The sequence below is a fragment of the Strix uralensis genome, chromosome 2, assembly GCF_047716275.1.
Source record: "Strix uralensis isolate ZFMK-TIS-50842 chromosome 2, bStrUra1, whole genome shotgun sequence".
In the NCBI taxonomy this organism is placed as follows: domain Eukaryota; kingdom Metazoa; phylum Chordata; class Aves; order Strigiformes; family Strigidae; genus Strix; species Strix uralensis.
Window position 1 is genome coordinate 91,105,687 of NC_133973.1, and position 14,709 is coordinate 91,120,395.

Sequence of the window (14,709 nt, forward strand, 5' to 3'; positions counted from 1 at the left end):
GTTTAGCTGCTGGAAAATGACAATGTTAGCAGTACACCTTGCTTAGGGAGATGGACAGATGTGGGTTAATATTTTATGATCCTTTTTAATTCAACGTAACAAGAAAGGGAGGGTAGTTCACACAGGAGCCTATAGGAACGAGCCAATGTGTCTTGTGATGTCAGTATACAGATGATGCCCAGCTCCATATAGCCTCTGACGTGGTTTTTGCAGCTTAACGATTTTCTCAGACTAGAATCTAAGTGTTAACTCATTGAAGTTCAGCTAGAGAGATGAGAACAGTGTACCTAGACTGCAATAAAAAAGCAGCTTCATTGATAAAGAGCATGTGATTTACTGTTTTCCTTTGTAATTTTGAGGTAGTCACGACCTTGGTTAGTTTAGTGAGAAGCAGGCTGTGATGTAAAAAAAAAAAAGTAAAATAAAGGAAAAGCCCTTTCCTCCAGTCCTCTCCCTGTGCACATGTTTTTTAGGAGGGAACGCAGTGCTGGTGTGATGGGAATGACCTTTCTTTTTGGTTTCAGAGATCACTGCAATAACTCACAATGCTGCCACCTCAGTCTGACTGTTTTGCTGGTTGTGGTTGAACATTAGGGTCACATCAACACTTAATAAATGTTCCTTTAGCAGAGCATATTATCATAGCTATGTAGACTTCCATAGATTTGGATGTAGTTTGATTTTGACTCAGATTTTCCAAATAGCTTAGTTACAATCTCTCTCCTCATATTACAGCAAGGACTGTGGTCATTAAAATCCTGAAGTTAAAGTTTTTTCCTTTAAAAGGGCAGAGACTGTTCCAGGAATGTGACACTTCTTTGTTTTTTTGTTTTTCTTTTAGTAAGGGATCTCAATTATGGATTATTTTTTCAAATCTGTAATCTTGTACAAACACTCCTAATTTTCCTCACCTTGTAAAATTCACTTCCACATCTTCCTATGGCTGACAGCTCAAGGCACAAGTATTTCAGACAGCTGCAAGGACCAGGAGGTCTTGCAGCAACTCACAAGTGCTACATGGCAATCCCTTCCTGCTATGGTGCCTCCTGCAGTCAGGGCCAAGCTGGCTGGGCAGCTGGGTCCCAGGCCCCAGGATGACCCCGGACCTAACCACAGCTGCCCCTTCTGCCTTGCTTCCTTCCTGGCCACGGCCGACGTGGATTGTCCCTGAGCCAGCACAATCCTGCTGCTGGTGCCTTGCCTGAATAAAGGGGCAGTATTTGTATTCTGGTAAGCTCTATGCAGCCCAACGGCCACAAATTGGCACTTCTCCACTAGACTTCTGACCCACTTATTTCCAGGGTTTGCTTTAACGGTCTGTAAGTTATCTGCTGTCTCAGGGCATGGTTGAAACATAGGAAGGATTTAGCTGTCTACAGGAGGCTGCCAAATAACTTATCTGCCGTGGCGCTAAAGGGATGATAAAGACAACTCAGTGAAAAATAGTTTTAAAGTTTCTTAAAATTTTGTGGTCTGAATAAACCATGAAAACTGCTGCATAAGCTATAATAAAACTCTGTAAGAGCACCTTTTCTTTTATAAGTGAGAATGTTGGCTTTATTTTGCTGGAGCACTAGCCTATTTATCCACTTGGACTTGTTTGTATCATGTCAAAGGCTAGAGAGTGCTCAGTTGCGGATAACTGGACCAAACAGTCATATTTCTTTAGAAAATGTTAGAGGAAGAGTATATGTGTATAAATGCACTAGTGTTTTTGTTTCTAAAAGAAAAGTTTATAGGTTCCTTCAGATTATAAAATTGGATGTTTTTCAACACATGACCTCCTAGGGTTTGAGGACAGAAATAAATGTCCAGATCATCTAGTCTGCTGTTCTACATAGCATACACTGCAGGGCTTCCCTGAATAGAGTCTTTAAATCAAGCAGTGAAATCTCTTAGACTGTCACCTAATCTCATGGACAATACTGTTGATGAAAAAGAAGACATTACTGTGCTCGATTAATTGTTCTGCTGCCAATGTCACCAGCTTTGGCTTCCATTCAGAAGGTTCTTCACTGACACCATGAGGCTGGAAAAAGCATTCTGTAGGAGGGTATGTATGGAGACAGTTCATCTGGTCTAAATCTGGGGATGAACTGTCTTGTCTTTTCCTTCAGTTCCCTGCCAATTTTTCCTGTAACCAGGTTTTGTGGCACTGCTTGTGTGGCCATGGGCTGAGCCAGTTTAGGAACCTGGTGCAGATGAAAAACTGAAACAAGCAAACAGAAAAATGCAGGTTAGCTGTCAACCAGAGCAGCTTCCTGAACTGGCTCACAGCATAAAGTTTCTAGTGCCAGGAAAAATGGACTGATGACTAAACAGAGTGAGCTCCTGTGGTCTGTCAATAAGGCATGTTATTTAGTCCTTTAGTCATCTCATGTCTCTTTTCTAAATGCTATTCAATTTATCACCATCTTTTGAACTGCTGATTTCAGATACTGCTCATTCTAGTAAGGAAAACTAAAGCAAAGTAAAATTTCTCTCGTATCCTCTGTTTTTTCCGTTCATCTGTTCAGGGTTTGCATTGGCACTTCCAGGGATTTAAGCGTCACTGGAGTTTATGTTCAGCAAACCACCACTGTGAGCATCTGTGTTCTGTCCTCCAAATACTGTCCCAATTATCAGTCAAAATTCATGGCAGTGTATAAAGTGTTTTCTTATTAAACGTTATATCACAGTTTAACCTCTAACAACTATATAGCCTTAAAAAACTGAGCAAAACTAATACAAAGGGATCTGTTTTATATACATCAGTGTTGATGAACGTTACTGTGTCACACAAATGTTCAGTATCATTTCTTACTAGTTATTACATTGGATAGGTATTTTTCAATGTCATAAATGGATGGCCAAGGATTGATGTCAGGTTGGCAGGCCTGAAGTTCCCGAATTACCCCCCTGTTTTTAACCGCTGTCTTCAAACACAAACAGTTTATGTTTTTTCCAGTCTTTTGGAGCTTCCCCAGGATTCTGAGACTTTCTGAGAAGGCTGCATTAGTAATTACACAGGCTAGTAAAGACACAGGATGTAAATGGGCCAGACCTGATTAAAAAAAATGCTTGTTGCTCATCCTTTTTGGATTAGTCTCAGAAGGGAAATTGTTCATTATTCTGAACAGACCTGCAGAGCAAAATATTTATACTTTTCCTGAACTAACAAGCCTCCAACTTCCATCTAGTAATGAATCAATACAATTTTTCACATTGTTCCTAATAAAATTAAATAATTTCATTTGTAATCATGCTGACTACTGCTTTCTTTGTGTTCTTTTTTCCTCAGCTTATTGAATTTATACAATACAATTAGTACCGCATTTGGAATTTATAGCTTTTGATTTATACAGGCTGTGATAACCTCCTTTTTCCCTATTAGAGTTTATACCTATGACTTTTTAATAGCAGCTCTCTGGATCCTGTCCTGGGATGTACTGGATAACTGTAACTCCCATTGATCTCAGTAAAAGGTGCTGTCACTGCAGGATGTACATGACAATTTAGCAAAACCAGTGTTCTCTCTTTTACATTCAAGAATTTACATTTATATTCATTTGCTGAAACTGTAACCTAGGATTTAGAAATGTAGTATTTTTCAAGGTAAGTTTCTTGACATGCAGTTAGTGGGAATTTATACCATAATGTTACTTTGTGTTTTGACTATTTAATCTCATTCTATCTATCGTGGTGCATGTCCAAAGAATATCTAGAGGATATACCAGAGGAGTACTTTCTCAGATCTTTCCTAGCACTGTTTTGACACATCTAAAAGTTGCTTCTTCATAATATTCAGTTATTTATGTTATTCCTAAACTCCATTTACAGAGTCACCTAAGAACATTGCTCATGTGCATTTTGAAGTGCTGCACATGTGACACACGGCTCATTCCTTTGCTCTTACCTGGACTTGCACTCACTGGAGTTGGTATTTGCTTTTTTTGAGGCACTGCTTCCAATACATTCTTCCAATACATATAAATTGGTATGGAAACCAGAGGGACAACATGGAAACTCAGCTGTGGTAAAGGGATGTGGCCAGTAAGAGTGTCATGAGTGACAACTTCTCAGCAACTAGAGGCTGCACGTTTTGCCTACCCACCCCACAAACTCATGGTGTGTGGAGGCTGATACTGTCTGGATAAATAATAAACACTTAACATTACATGTTGTGGTAGCTTTTTTCTTACTTCATGTTCATCAGGTTACTCCTCAAGAGAAGGCCCTATTGTAGCTTTAAACATGATTTTGGCTATAATTCCCTCTCTATAATCCATACAGTTGTCCTCACCATTTTTCCCTTGATAGTCTCTTAAATAGCTCAGTGTTCTTCCCACATTTTCATTTGCAGAATTAGATTACAGAAAATTAGAGGAAGAAATGCTGCTTTAAATTAGCATCCTTAGACAATGTGAGATTACTTTTAACCTTAATTTTTATAGCAGCAACTGGGAATAAAAGAGTTGGCTGAAATCAGCAAGTCATTCCCTTTCTATGGAATAACAAAATATGTAGTTCTGAATAACTTGGTTTAAATCAAGCAAGAAGGTCTTTCGCAGGTCAGAGTGGCTCTCTTCTGTAGTAGCAATTGCCTAACACTGAATGTTTTCCCCAAGATGAAGTACGTATCACACAGACATTTCACAAACAGAAAAAGGCAGAACACAGGGAAATAATTTCAGAATTGTAAAATCCTCCACCTCTCCCACCCTTTTCCAAAGATATTGTGTCCTTATGAAACTTCTGTGTTTTCCTTCTGACACGTCACCAGCTAGGAAAGATATTTCACTATTACTCTTTACAGAGATGCTCTCATTCTACAGCAATTTTCCTTTCCTAAGGCAATGTGTTGACCTGCAGTTTTCCTTTACAGTTATTATCTTCCTTAACTGAAAGTTTACTTTTTCTAAATCTTCTGCAACAGCTGCTACATGTATACTTCTAATAAGTCTGATGTTGGATTTGGTGATTTACGTACTGTGTTACTTCTTTTAGCTCTTACATTTTCACCTCTTTTGTATGAAAAGCCCTTTGGCTGAGGCACATGGTTCTGTCTGCGTATACACATGGCGTGTCTGAATCTGTGGTATAGTTACAGGTACATAGGAATTGCCATACCATCGCAGCTAACTGCTTTGCCAAGTCATTTATCCTCTCTGATCATGACTGACAGTGGGTACATCAAAGGAAACTGTAAGAATCTCTGCAAAGCCCACAGAGCATCTCAAAGTACTCTGCCATAAACCCATTTTTAAGCATGTGGCAAAGCATTTTGCTTATGCGTTTAATAAGGAATTGTATGTTGTAAGTGTACTATGTAAAAGTATTATGCTTTCCTTTCTCAAAGAAAGGTCACTAGAAGAAATGTATTTTATATGTTCTTCTGGTTTACATATATGAAGAAACCTACACAGTACTGGTGTACCTACACAGTACCTACACTGTGCCAGTGCAGTATAAATAGAATTGAACTCCTCTTTCTGCTTAGCTTCATTTGGCTCATGCTTTGTAAAAGAACTTGCACCTCTCCCATTATATTATATTTTTCCCCTTGAAATGAAGACGAATTTGCTCTGTGATTTTTAGAGAATGTTTTTATTATTTTGATAAGAACATGTTCTTTTCCATGGCTATTTTGTACATAGATTTAGAAAGAGATTTTTTTTTTTATTTTGTGAAAACCTTACTCTTTTCCTCAGATTTTCTCCTCTGTATTGTTACTTTATGAATTTAATGGTTTTGATTGTTATGTTTTTAGAAGATTTTTTAGTCTGATTGTTGTTTTCTATCAATCAGACTTCATGAATTTAACAGAGTAATCTTGAGGTTTTTACTGGTCCAGCTAAAACCTGCAGCCTACATTAGTTTTATGGGATCAGACAAATTCAGTTCAAGTGTTAGGCTGTAGTCCTTTTTACAAAGGTTTGATTCCTCTTCTTATCGGCTCTGTGGTGAAATTCATGTTGAGTTGCAAGCTCTTTGATGTGCATTAAAAGTGTGCCAGAGTCTGGTAGACGGAAGCCTGTGAGGTTAGGGCATCTAGCTGTTAACTAGATTTTTGTGGGATCGAGGCCTATCTGTCTAGGTAAGGCCCTGGCTTAATTAAAGTGTCTAGGTTGCATTCAGAAGATGCAGGTTAGTGTCCTGCGGGTCTTAGCAGAAACTAAGAGGGTTTAACTCTTGTTTAAGGATTTGAAGGTCTTCAATATAGGTTATCCTAAGTTTCTAAGTAGTGGTCAGAATTATGGGCGAGAGTGGTAAGAGTGAGATTGATAGGGAGGTGAGGGTGGCAACTGGACCATTTGTTGGGTTGTTAGTGTGCCACTGTTTTGTATGGTTTGTGGAGTTTGGTGGGAGGGTGATTGTTGTGTAATATGCAAGGTGGAGGTAGAAGGATAATCCTAGCAGTGAAAGTAGAGCAATATTTGTGGCTGTTGGGGTTATTTCTTGTTTAGTGCTTTCTTGGATGATAAGTCATTTTGGCAGGAAGCCTGTTAGTGGGGGCAGTCCTCTAGGGAGAGCAAGGTTAGTATGAGGGCTGTATTTAGCACAGGGGCTTTTGTCCGTGAGGTTATTATTGTTGATAGTTTTAGGGTTTTAGTTGTGTTTAGGGTGAGGGATACAGTGGTGGTTATTAGGGTGTATAGGTAGAAGGCTAGTAGGGTGAGTTTGGGGTTGTAGATGGCAGTGGTGGCTATTCAGTCCAGGTGGGAGATAGATGAGAAGGCTAGGATCTTTCAGGTTTGTGTTTGTGTAAGATGCACCTACTTAATTCCTCTTTTGTTAAAATTCTCTTACCAACAGTCAACTGCTTTTTTTCAGCTGCTTTTTCTGGTGAAAAATCTAACCAGGGTCACTGTACCCCTGTGCAGACTACGAGTCCTGCATGATCACGAGATGCTTTCTAGCCCAATGCAGATGGGGAAAGTCTAGTGTTAGGGAACTGCCTAGCAAAGGGCTGAAGTGCAACACAGTACAGAACTGGAACCAGTCCTGTCTCAGCAGAGCACATGTGCTCCTCTCTGCACGAGACCTCCATCAGGAGGCACAACCTATTACAATGGCAAGAAGATCTCCTGAGTCATTGGAATGGATTGGTCAGGGAAAAGAAGGATGAATGGGCTTTTTTAAGCAGTACCTAGGATCTTTGTAGATATTGGTTTTGATAATGCAAGCATCCCTTTCCCAGATATCTCTCCTCTCTCAGCCTGTGGGGACCAAATAGAGGTTTCAATCCAGAAGAAAGAACAATGAGTCATGATTACTAAGTATGTACTTATTTTTAGAACTAAAATCAGAATTGCACATTTCATGAGTGCATACATAGGCATATAGTTTTCAGCATAATTCAGTCATCCCAACATATTGCGAGTATGACCACTGAGAGGGCATCTTGGGTGGCCCAGATCATGCATTCCAGTTTGCTCCAATAGGTAGAAAGCATCCATAGGGATGAGGGAACATGTTTCAATTTCTTTGTTGCACCTGTCTTGCCATCTCTTGGTGGAGTAAGGGCATGAGAACATTAATTTTCATACAACCCTTCTCAGCATCCTGTACTTTTTTTTTTTTTTTCCTGAGAAAGAGGAGTCATCTTCCCCATCATTGCAACTGATAGACAATACTTTTTAATTCATCAGCTACTTTTTAGATGAGGTAGATATGAAGTTGTTGTCCCTTTGTAACTTACCTGTTCTTTCTACCTTTTCCAGCTGATTAAAAAAAGTCTCTTTTCCATAAATAGAAGTCCCTGACCATCTCTAAACTATTCTTTTCCTAACAGAGCCTGCGATATGGCAACATGGCCAAGAGATTTGGGATTTTGGCACTGAATGTGAAAAAGGATATAATGAAAGCATTGCAAGATAATAGAAATTTTGACCAGTGGCCTCTGTGATGGGAAAAAAAGTAAAGATTTTCTTTTCCAGATCAGAAGAAGTAGTACCATACTCAGTTCTTTCCTTGTTAAGACCTTTTCATAGATGCAAGTGTATACTCAGGTTTCCTATGAGAAAAAACAAAGCTCCCGAGGGAAAGAAAAGGCTTATACAAGTGCAAACCTTACACGAAATTTTTGTATTCTTGGACAGTTAAATACCAGAGAGAGGGGTGAAACACAGAGGAGAAGAAAAAGGGAAGAGACTCATCCAAATGCTGGCCAGATATACATTTGACACTTTATTTCTCTAAAGAAACAGTAATACATTTTAGAAAGAAGGACATATGAGGAAACACTAATAAATACAGATAGTCCGTACAATGTATTCCAGCAAAGGCAAGGGCAACAGGCCCATATCAATCGTTCAATCCGATTACAAACAAATCACTCTGTCAGTACTCAGATTTGAGGCAGCTTTGTTTACAGATGGCTGGGATGCCTGCAATCATCTCCGAACAGCATTTAAATAATCCTCTGTTTATTAAGCGTCACAATATACACTGGGACATCCGTGCTATGGAAAAGCGAATGGGGCACGACGTTCTATTGCAACGTGTTAGCAGAGGCTCTGAGTCTGTATCAAGCACTAGGAAACAGACAGCTACATGTACAATAGCACCGTCAACTCTCACATCCACATGGTTGTGTGATGTGAGTGTGTTTGGCATTCTTGATTTTCCTTCCTTGTGTGGACAAAGCTCCAAAGATGGCAGGTACACTTTCTGCCTGCCCATATTAGTCCTGCAGAGCAGCAACATCTGGAGCACACATTGCGGTTAGTAACTCCAGACAAAACACTGATTGGCAGTTCTCAGCCACAGAGGCAAGTAAATGAATGGCAGGGAAATGGTAGGAAAGACCACATTAAATCTTGACATCTGATGTTTCTCCCTTTTGAGTGCATAGGGATTTTTTATTTCCCAACAATGATGTAGGGATTTTTTTCCCTTAAAACCCACCAGTTTTGCCATAGTGCAGAGCTCCGAGCAGTTAGGACTTGCATTCCTTAGGGCCGCAATTGCTGCGGGTAACAAGCGAGGGTTTGGCGGTGAAGAGAAGATGGCATTGCCTCTGGACCACTTCAGACGCCAGCTGGGAGAGTTGCACCTGAATTTACATGCTCTGCTGACCCCTGCACAATCATTGTTAGACCTGCAGAGCAGCCGTGCCATTTCTTTCCCCGGTTGTGGCTGGCACTTTTGTTTTCCCTTCTGAAAGGCGCTCGACGCCGTTAGACATCGTAGAGGGCTGAAGTGTCAAAACAGTAGAGGCTGTTTAAGTACTTGGAGCTTTGGGAAAAGCTGGTTTCAAAACTCCAGTTCTGACGGACGGACGGACGGAAAGGGGTGTGTTTGCCTCAGTCCAGAGAGAGCGGATCTGCAGGAGCAGGTGCAAGAAAGGGATGTTTTCTGTAGCTGATCTGAGTTCTCAAGCTCTTGGAAACTGCCAGCTAGTCATGTTTGAGCCGGAAGGATAAGAAAGGACATTCCGCTGTGTGCTGCATACAAGTACTTGCACCGACCAAAGAGCTGCAGCGGGTGCTCCCTGCTTGGACTCAGCAAGTTGGTTCGGCATCTGTCTGCCAAGAATGGGCAGCTGTAAATAAAAATGCGGTGGAGTAATTCCATGCTCCTGTCCGCTGCCCGTCTGTATGTTCTTTTAGAAATTATTTTCTCTTTCCTTCCTGACCTTCACAGGTTTATGCGGTATGCAGCTGCATGCCAACGGCAGGCCAATACTTTTCTAGAGTTTAGTTGCATTTTTGAAAGGTGCAGTGCTTTGCTCCTGTAGACATAAAGCAGTGCAGCTCTGCTGGCACGACCCACCTTCTTGACACACACTCACAAATGTCACAAGGAAGTTGTGTGACAAGCTACCATTCTTCATCTGCATTCACCAGTGTCTTTGTGTCATCTCCTCTAATCCGTGGACTCTGACAACATCCACGTTGGTTCAGCATCTCTCTGCCGAGAGTGAGCAGTTGTAAGTAAAACTTGGAGGGTTTTCTAGTCTGGAGCAGCCTGGCCAGCACGTCCCTCCTGTCCCTCCCAGACGACATGCGCCGCCACGCGTAAGATGCTCCCCGTAATCTGAAGTTCCCATGCCAGCTCCCCTCCTGGGGAGATGTGCCGGCTGGTGGGCACTGGCTGACGGAGCTGGGCAGTGAGCCAGCAAGGCCTCCTGCGAGGGCTGGGATGGCTCTGAGGGCGGTGCGGGGCCGCTGCGGCTCAGCGGTGCGCGACTGCAATCTGCTGGCCAGTGCAGAAGGGCACGGCGCCTCTCTCCTCACCTCCGCCGAGGTGGTGCTGGGGCCGCGTCGTGCCCCTGGAAGCCCAGGCATCAGAGCTCGTCAGGGAACCCAAGCAGCAAAAATAGATGGTCACCTACAAGGGCAGAGTCAGAAAGCACTGGTGAAACCATGAGGGCAGGAACAGGCGTGACTTTGTTGCCCGTTCTTTGGGGAGTCCAATGAAAAAGGGGTCGTTCCTGGCACCGGAGAGAGAACCCTTACTGGCAGCGACTCCGCTGTTGCTTTGGCCCCTTCTCAACGCCTGCGATGCCCTCAGGGCACGGCAGGTTGACAGAGATGTGCAGTGCCCCCTTGCCAGGCAGTAGGGCTCGGCAGGGAGCCCCCGGGGAGCTGGGATGGGGTCCTTTCCAAAACCCGAGCAGCAGCAGCAGCAGCAGCAGCCCTCACTGTCCCATACTAAAATGGCAGGTTGGCAGGCAAACCATGCTCTTTTTTGATTTTTTTAAGGTTTGAGTTCTTTTTTTCTTCCCCCAGTTTCCTCAGGTGAAACGTGAGTTTTTCAGCAGTGCCAATATCTCAGTGTCTACAGCTCTTTGGAACAACTCCTTACTGCGTCTTTGGGATTCAGGCAGCACCAGCCAGTGCTAGGATTGCCAGCTGGCATGAACAGAAAAGAGGGACTTTGCCTCTTTCTGTAGGTAGCGGGTCAAAGAGCTCAAAATGGTGAGTCTTGTGACCTTGCCGAGGTGTCTGCTCAGCCTTGCACAAACAAGCTTCATCAAGTCCAAAAGGAGCACTGCCAACATACGCTGGAGCGGTATGTTTCTCCAGACCTACACGTTCTCCCAAGGGCAGGTGCGTGCTTCCTGTCTGGGGCCATCTCTGTGCACCTCGGAAAGACCTCCTATACTCAGAGCAGTGTTCAGAGCCTTTGGAAGATGGACAAGAGGGTCTGCTACACACGTGGGCTTCTTGTTCATCTTACCTGCTCAGATTCCCTCAGTTGCCCATCCCTGAGAGCTCTGGCTCCAGCTTCTTCCTCTTCCAGCCTGGCTGCCGATCGCTCCCCTCTTCAGAGCTCGCTCTTCTCTTCCTGCTCTCTTGTGAAGAGCCTGGCAACCTTTCCGTGCAATAGTATGGTTAGACAGGTAAAGCCATGATAAACATGAAACAATTCTGCTCTTCACCAAAGCTAGCTCATGTTACCTCCTCTCCCCAGACGAGCTCTTGAGGTGTTGGCTTTCTGGGGCGACTGGTGGCACCTGCAATGGAAAGGTGGAAGGTCAGAGGTGGCAAGGACCTACCTGCCTAGTTGCTACCTCAGCTCTGAAAGGCAGATCCCTCGGATGGGTTTGCGCAGCCCAGCTGAGCCAGTTCTGGCGGCATCACCGCCAAAGTGCAAGGGCCAACCTGCCTCAGCCTTACTCTGCGCTCTTGCAGAGCTGCAGGTTGGTGGATGATCTTGCTTGTCCCCGTGGTGGCAGCACTCCCCCTTCTGAGGGGGGAGGCTTTGGTCGTCACGCTGTTTGTGGCCCTGACATACCTCTGCTGCTGCTGCTGCCAGCCCCGGTGCCAGCGGCAACTCATCCGATGTGCTGGCAAGCCCAGCCACCTCCTCCCCAAAGAGTTCCTCGTGGTGTTCAATGAGGAACTCCACCAGCTGCGTCACCTGCACACAGCAAACCATTGGTTTCCACCTAGGTGCGACAGCCTTTCCCACTGCTGAGCCTGGCTTCTGCGCAGCTGTGGGGCTGCTCTTGCCGGCAGCTCCCCCACAAGCGTTTGCTGGAGAGGAGGCAGCCAGGTACCTCTGAACAGCAAAGCTGGGGCGGGCCCAGAGGGCTGTAGCCGGCTGGTGAACAGAGCGTACCTTCCCTGTGGCCTGCACCAGGACGTCCAGGGGAAGGGTGTCCTCCTCAGCTGGGCTCAGGAGGTTTGGCCCCACGCAGATGGCCAGGTTGCTGGCAGTCATCCTGCTGGTGGCTGCGCTGCTGCTGATGTTTTGCAGCAGGGCCAGCAACTGTCTGAACAGGACCAGGTTGGCCTTGGGCAACTTGCTGGCCACCCTGAGGGAACAGAACCACAACGTTAATACCGTAAGTGTTGTCAGCACAGGCCTCCCGAGCTGATCTTCCCCAAGCTCGCCCGAGGGAAGGCTCCCTGGCCACGCCTGCTCTCCAGCAGAGGGACTGCCTTCGCTGAGAGACGGCCGCTTCCCTCCTCCCTGCCTCCCCTTCTGGCAAGAGCCCCTTTGTGGAGCAACCCACAATGCCTGCGGGCAGCGCTCCAAAGAGAGACGTGCTCTGCTGTGCCACTTGCCCCCAAAACCCGACCCCACAACAGCAAGAGGCGGCTGGCAGAAAAAAAGGGCGTTTCCAAGGAGGCCGTCACTCTGCAGACAACTGCCGACCTCTGCCAGTCCCTGCAGAGCAGGCAGGCTGCTCGCTACACTTACTCTTTCAGTCCTGCCAGCTTCTCCTGCCTGCTGGTCTTCTGCAGGGCGCTCATCCACTCCTCGTAGAGCTCTGCCTCGAGGAGCTTGGAGGGGATCTTGCGGAGGAAGTCCTGCAATGCCAAGGGATGCGGGTGAGGACTTGACCACCACCGCCAGGAGCACAGGCAGCATCCCTGGCGCTCTGGCTGACGAGCAGGCAGCCGCGTTTTGGCTCGTGCTCTCGCAGGTGCCCACCAGCACCGATGGAGCCGGGAGCTGCCGGGCTCCAGGTCAGCAGGGTTCACCTTCAAGATGACGGCCAGCACGTGCGCAGGCTGGCTTTCGAGGTGGACCTTCGCTCCACTGTCGAGGGCCTCGTGGAGCTCCCGCAAGGTGTGCTCGCTGGCTGCCAGCCGGAAGATCCCCTCCGTGGATGGCCCGTGCTGGTGCAGGAGAGCCAGCAGGTCCTGCGGGGCACAGAGGAGGAGAGTTGCTTGGCTGGAGAGAGACCCTGGGGCAGGTGAACCTTCCTCAGGGCCAGGAGTGAATCTGGATGATGGAGGGGTGTCTGGAGGTTGGGGACGTGGGGAGGAGCCAGCTATGTCCTGGAATCCCAGCCGGGGTCCCTCTGCTTGGGACGCCGCCTCTCCAGAGGAGCCAGCGGGGTGGGGGCCCGTGGCCAGGCTCGCTTACCTGGATGGGCTGGGGCAGCGTGCCGTCCTGGCTGCAGAGAGCTGCCAGGGGCCGGCCAAAGAGAGCCCCGCTGCCGGCAGAGCCCAACGGCCTGAACGTCTCTGCAGTGGCCGAGGTCCCTCGCCGTGCGAAGGGCCAGGGCAGCCCCCTCCTCCTGCCGCGGGTCCCACCTGCTGTCAAGGGAAAGAGAGCAAAAAGCAGTGCATGAGAGCCACCGGGCGAGTGCTCCCGGACCCTCTCAGCGCTGTCCCCCCACCGCCGAGCGCAAGGGAGAGGCATTGTTTGGGAACAAGGGGTCCTGGGGGCTCCGCTGTCTCCTGCATGGAGCGATGGTGACGGAGGTGCCCTGAGGGGAGGGCAGCAGCCCCACTGCAACACGCATGAGTGCCCGCCTGCCAGAGGAGGAGAGAAAGGCCATCCTGCCCCGCTCTTCTCCAAACTCACCAGCTGAGGGGCCGTGTCCACCTTTGCCACCAGCAGGGACGGGTGGTGGCCGCTGCTCTGCACCCGCCTGCAAGAAAGGCACCGTGCTCACCAAGCAGCCTCGCAGCAGCAAGGGCCCCTGGTGAGCTGCAGCGGCCCCTGGCCACGTGTGAGAGAGAGGTGGGATGGCCAAGATTGACCCCTGAACGATCCTGACCTTTGCCTGGCCCTCGACCAGCCTCTCCAGGCTGCTGGCGTGTAGTGTCGTCACCTGGGGAAGGGGAAAAGAGCAGAAGGTGAGAAGGGATGCACCCGATGCTGGGCTGGAGCAGCATCTGGGGGCAGAGCACAGACAGGAAGGACACTCACTGCCTTGCGGCGGCAGAGCTCCTTCATCAGGGCCTTGATGGAGGGCAGCTGGGTGACCCGGGCTCCCTCCACTCCTTCTGGTGGCCTGTGTATGGGGAAGGGGCAGAGAAAGAGCTGTGTGAGACCCAGGCTGCCTTTTCCCTCTCCTGCCAGCCCAGGGAGCACTTCTGAGCTGCCTCGAAGCAGCCGGGTACCACCTGGCAGTGGAGCGCAGAGCAGTGGCAGCCCCAGGTGGGGCTGGGGCTGGGCAGGTGTTGGCTGGACAGAGCCAGGCAAAGCAGCTCTGCCAGCTCTGCCTGCTCAAGAGCTGCCTGCAGCCGTGGGGGCACCTCTCCCCAGCCTGGAGCATCCCCCGTGAGGTGAGCACGGGCCTCCCAGGCTGAACCACCAGGCCGGGCTTACCCTTGGAGTGCGCTGACCCAGAGCTCCTTCTCCGCCCGGGAGCTGCAGAAAGAGAGGAGAAGCAGCCTGAGTGCCCGCTGCTCCCCAGCCTGCGGGCAGAGGCGGGCGCTGGCACAGCCCTGCCCCGTGAGGACGGCCACAGAGGCAGGACGAAGCCCCGTGGGGCAGGACAGAGGCGCTGCCCAGTCCTGCTGTGGCATGTGGCAC

General features: G+C 47.6%; 1 protein-coding gene and 1 long non-coding RNA gene across 2 annotated transcripts in view; one reads left to right on the forward strand and one right to left on the reverse strand.

Annotated features, from left to right (window-relative positions):
- LOC141939545 (T-cell activation Rho GTPase-activating protein-like) overlaps positions 1 to 9,751 on the forward strand; it is a 107,455-nt gene extending 97,704 nt beyond the window's left edge. The window contains exon 16 of the transcript XR_012627624.1: positions 9,662 to 9,751. The gene's annotated coding sequence lies outside the window, so the exon portion shown is untranslated. The remainder of the gene's footprint in view (positions 1 to 9,661) is intronic.
- Positions 9,752 to 9,759: 8 nt separating this feature from the next.
- Positions 9,760 to 11,751, reverse strand: LOC141939546 (uncharacterized). Its single transcript, XR_012627625.1, has 4 exons — positions 11,725 to 11,751; positions 11,388 to 11,443; positions 11,167 to 11,301; positions 9,760 to 10,314 (listed from the first exon to the last, which is right to left on the reverse strand). It is a non-coding gene; the product is annotated as an uncharacterized LOC141939546 (long non-coding RNA).
- Positions 11,752 to 14,709: the final 2,958 nt, after the last annotated feature.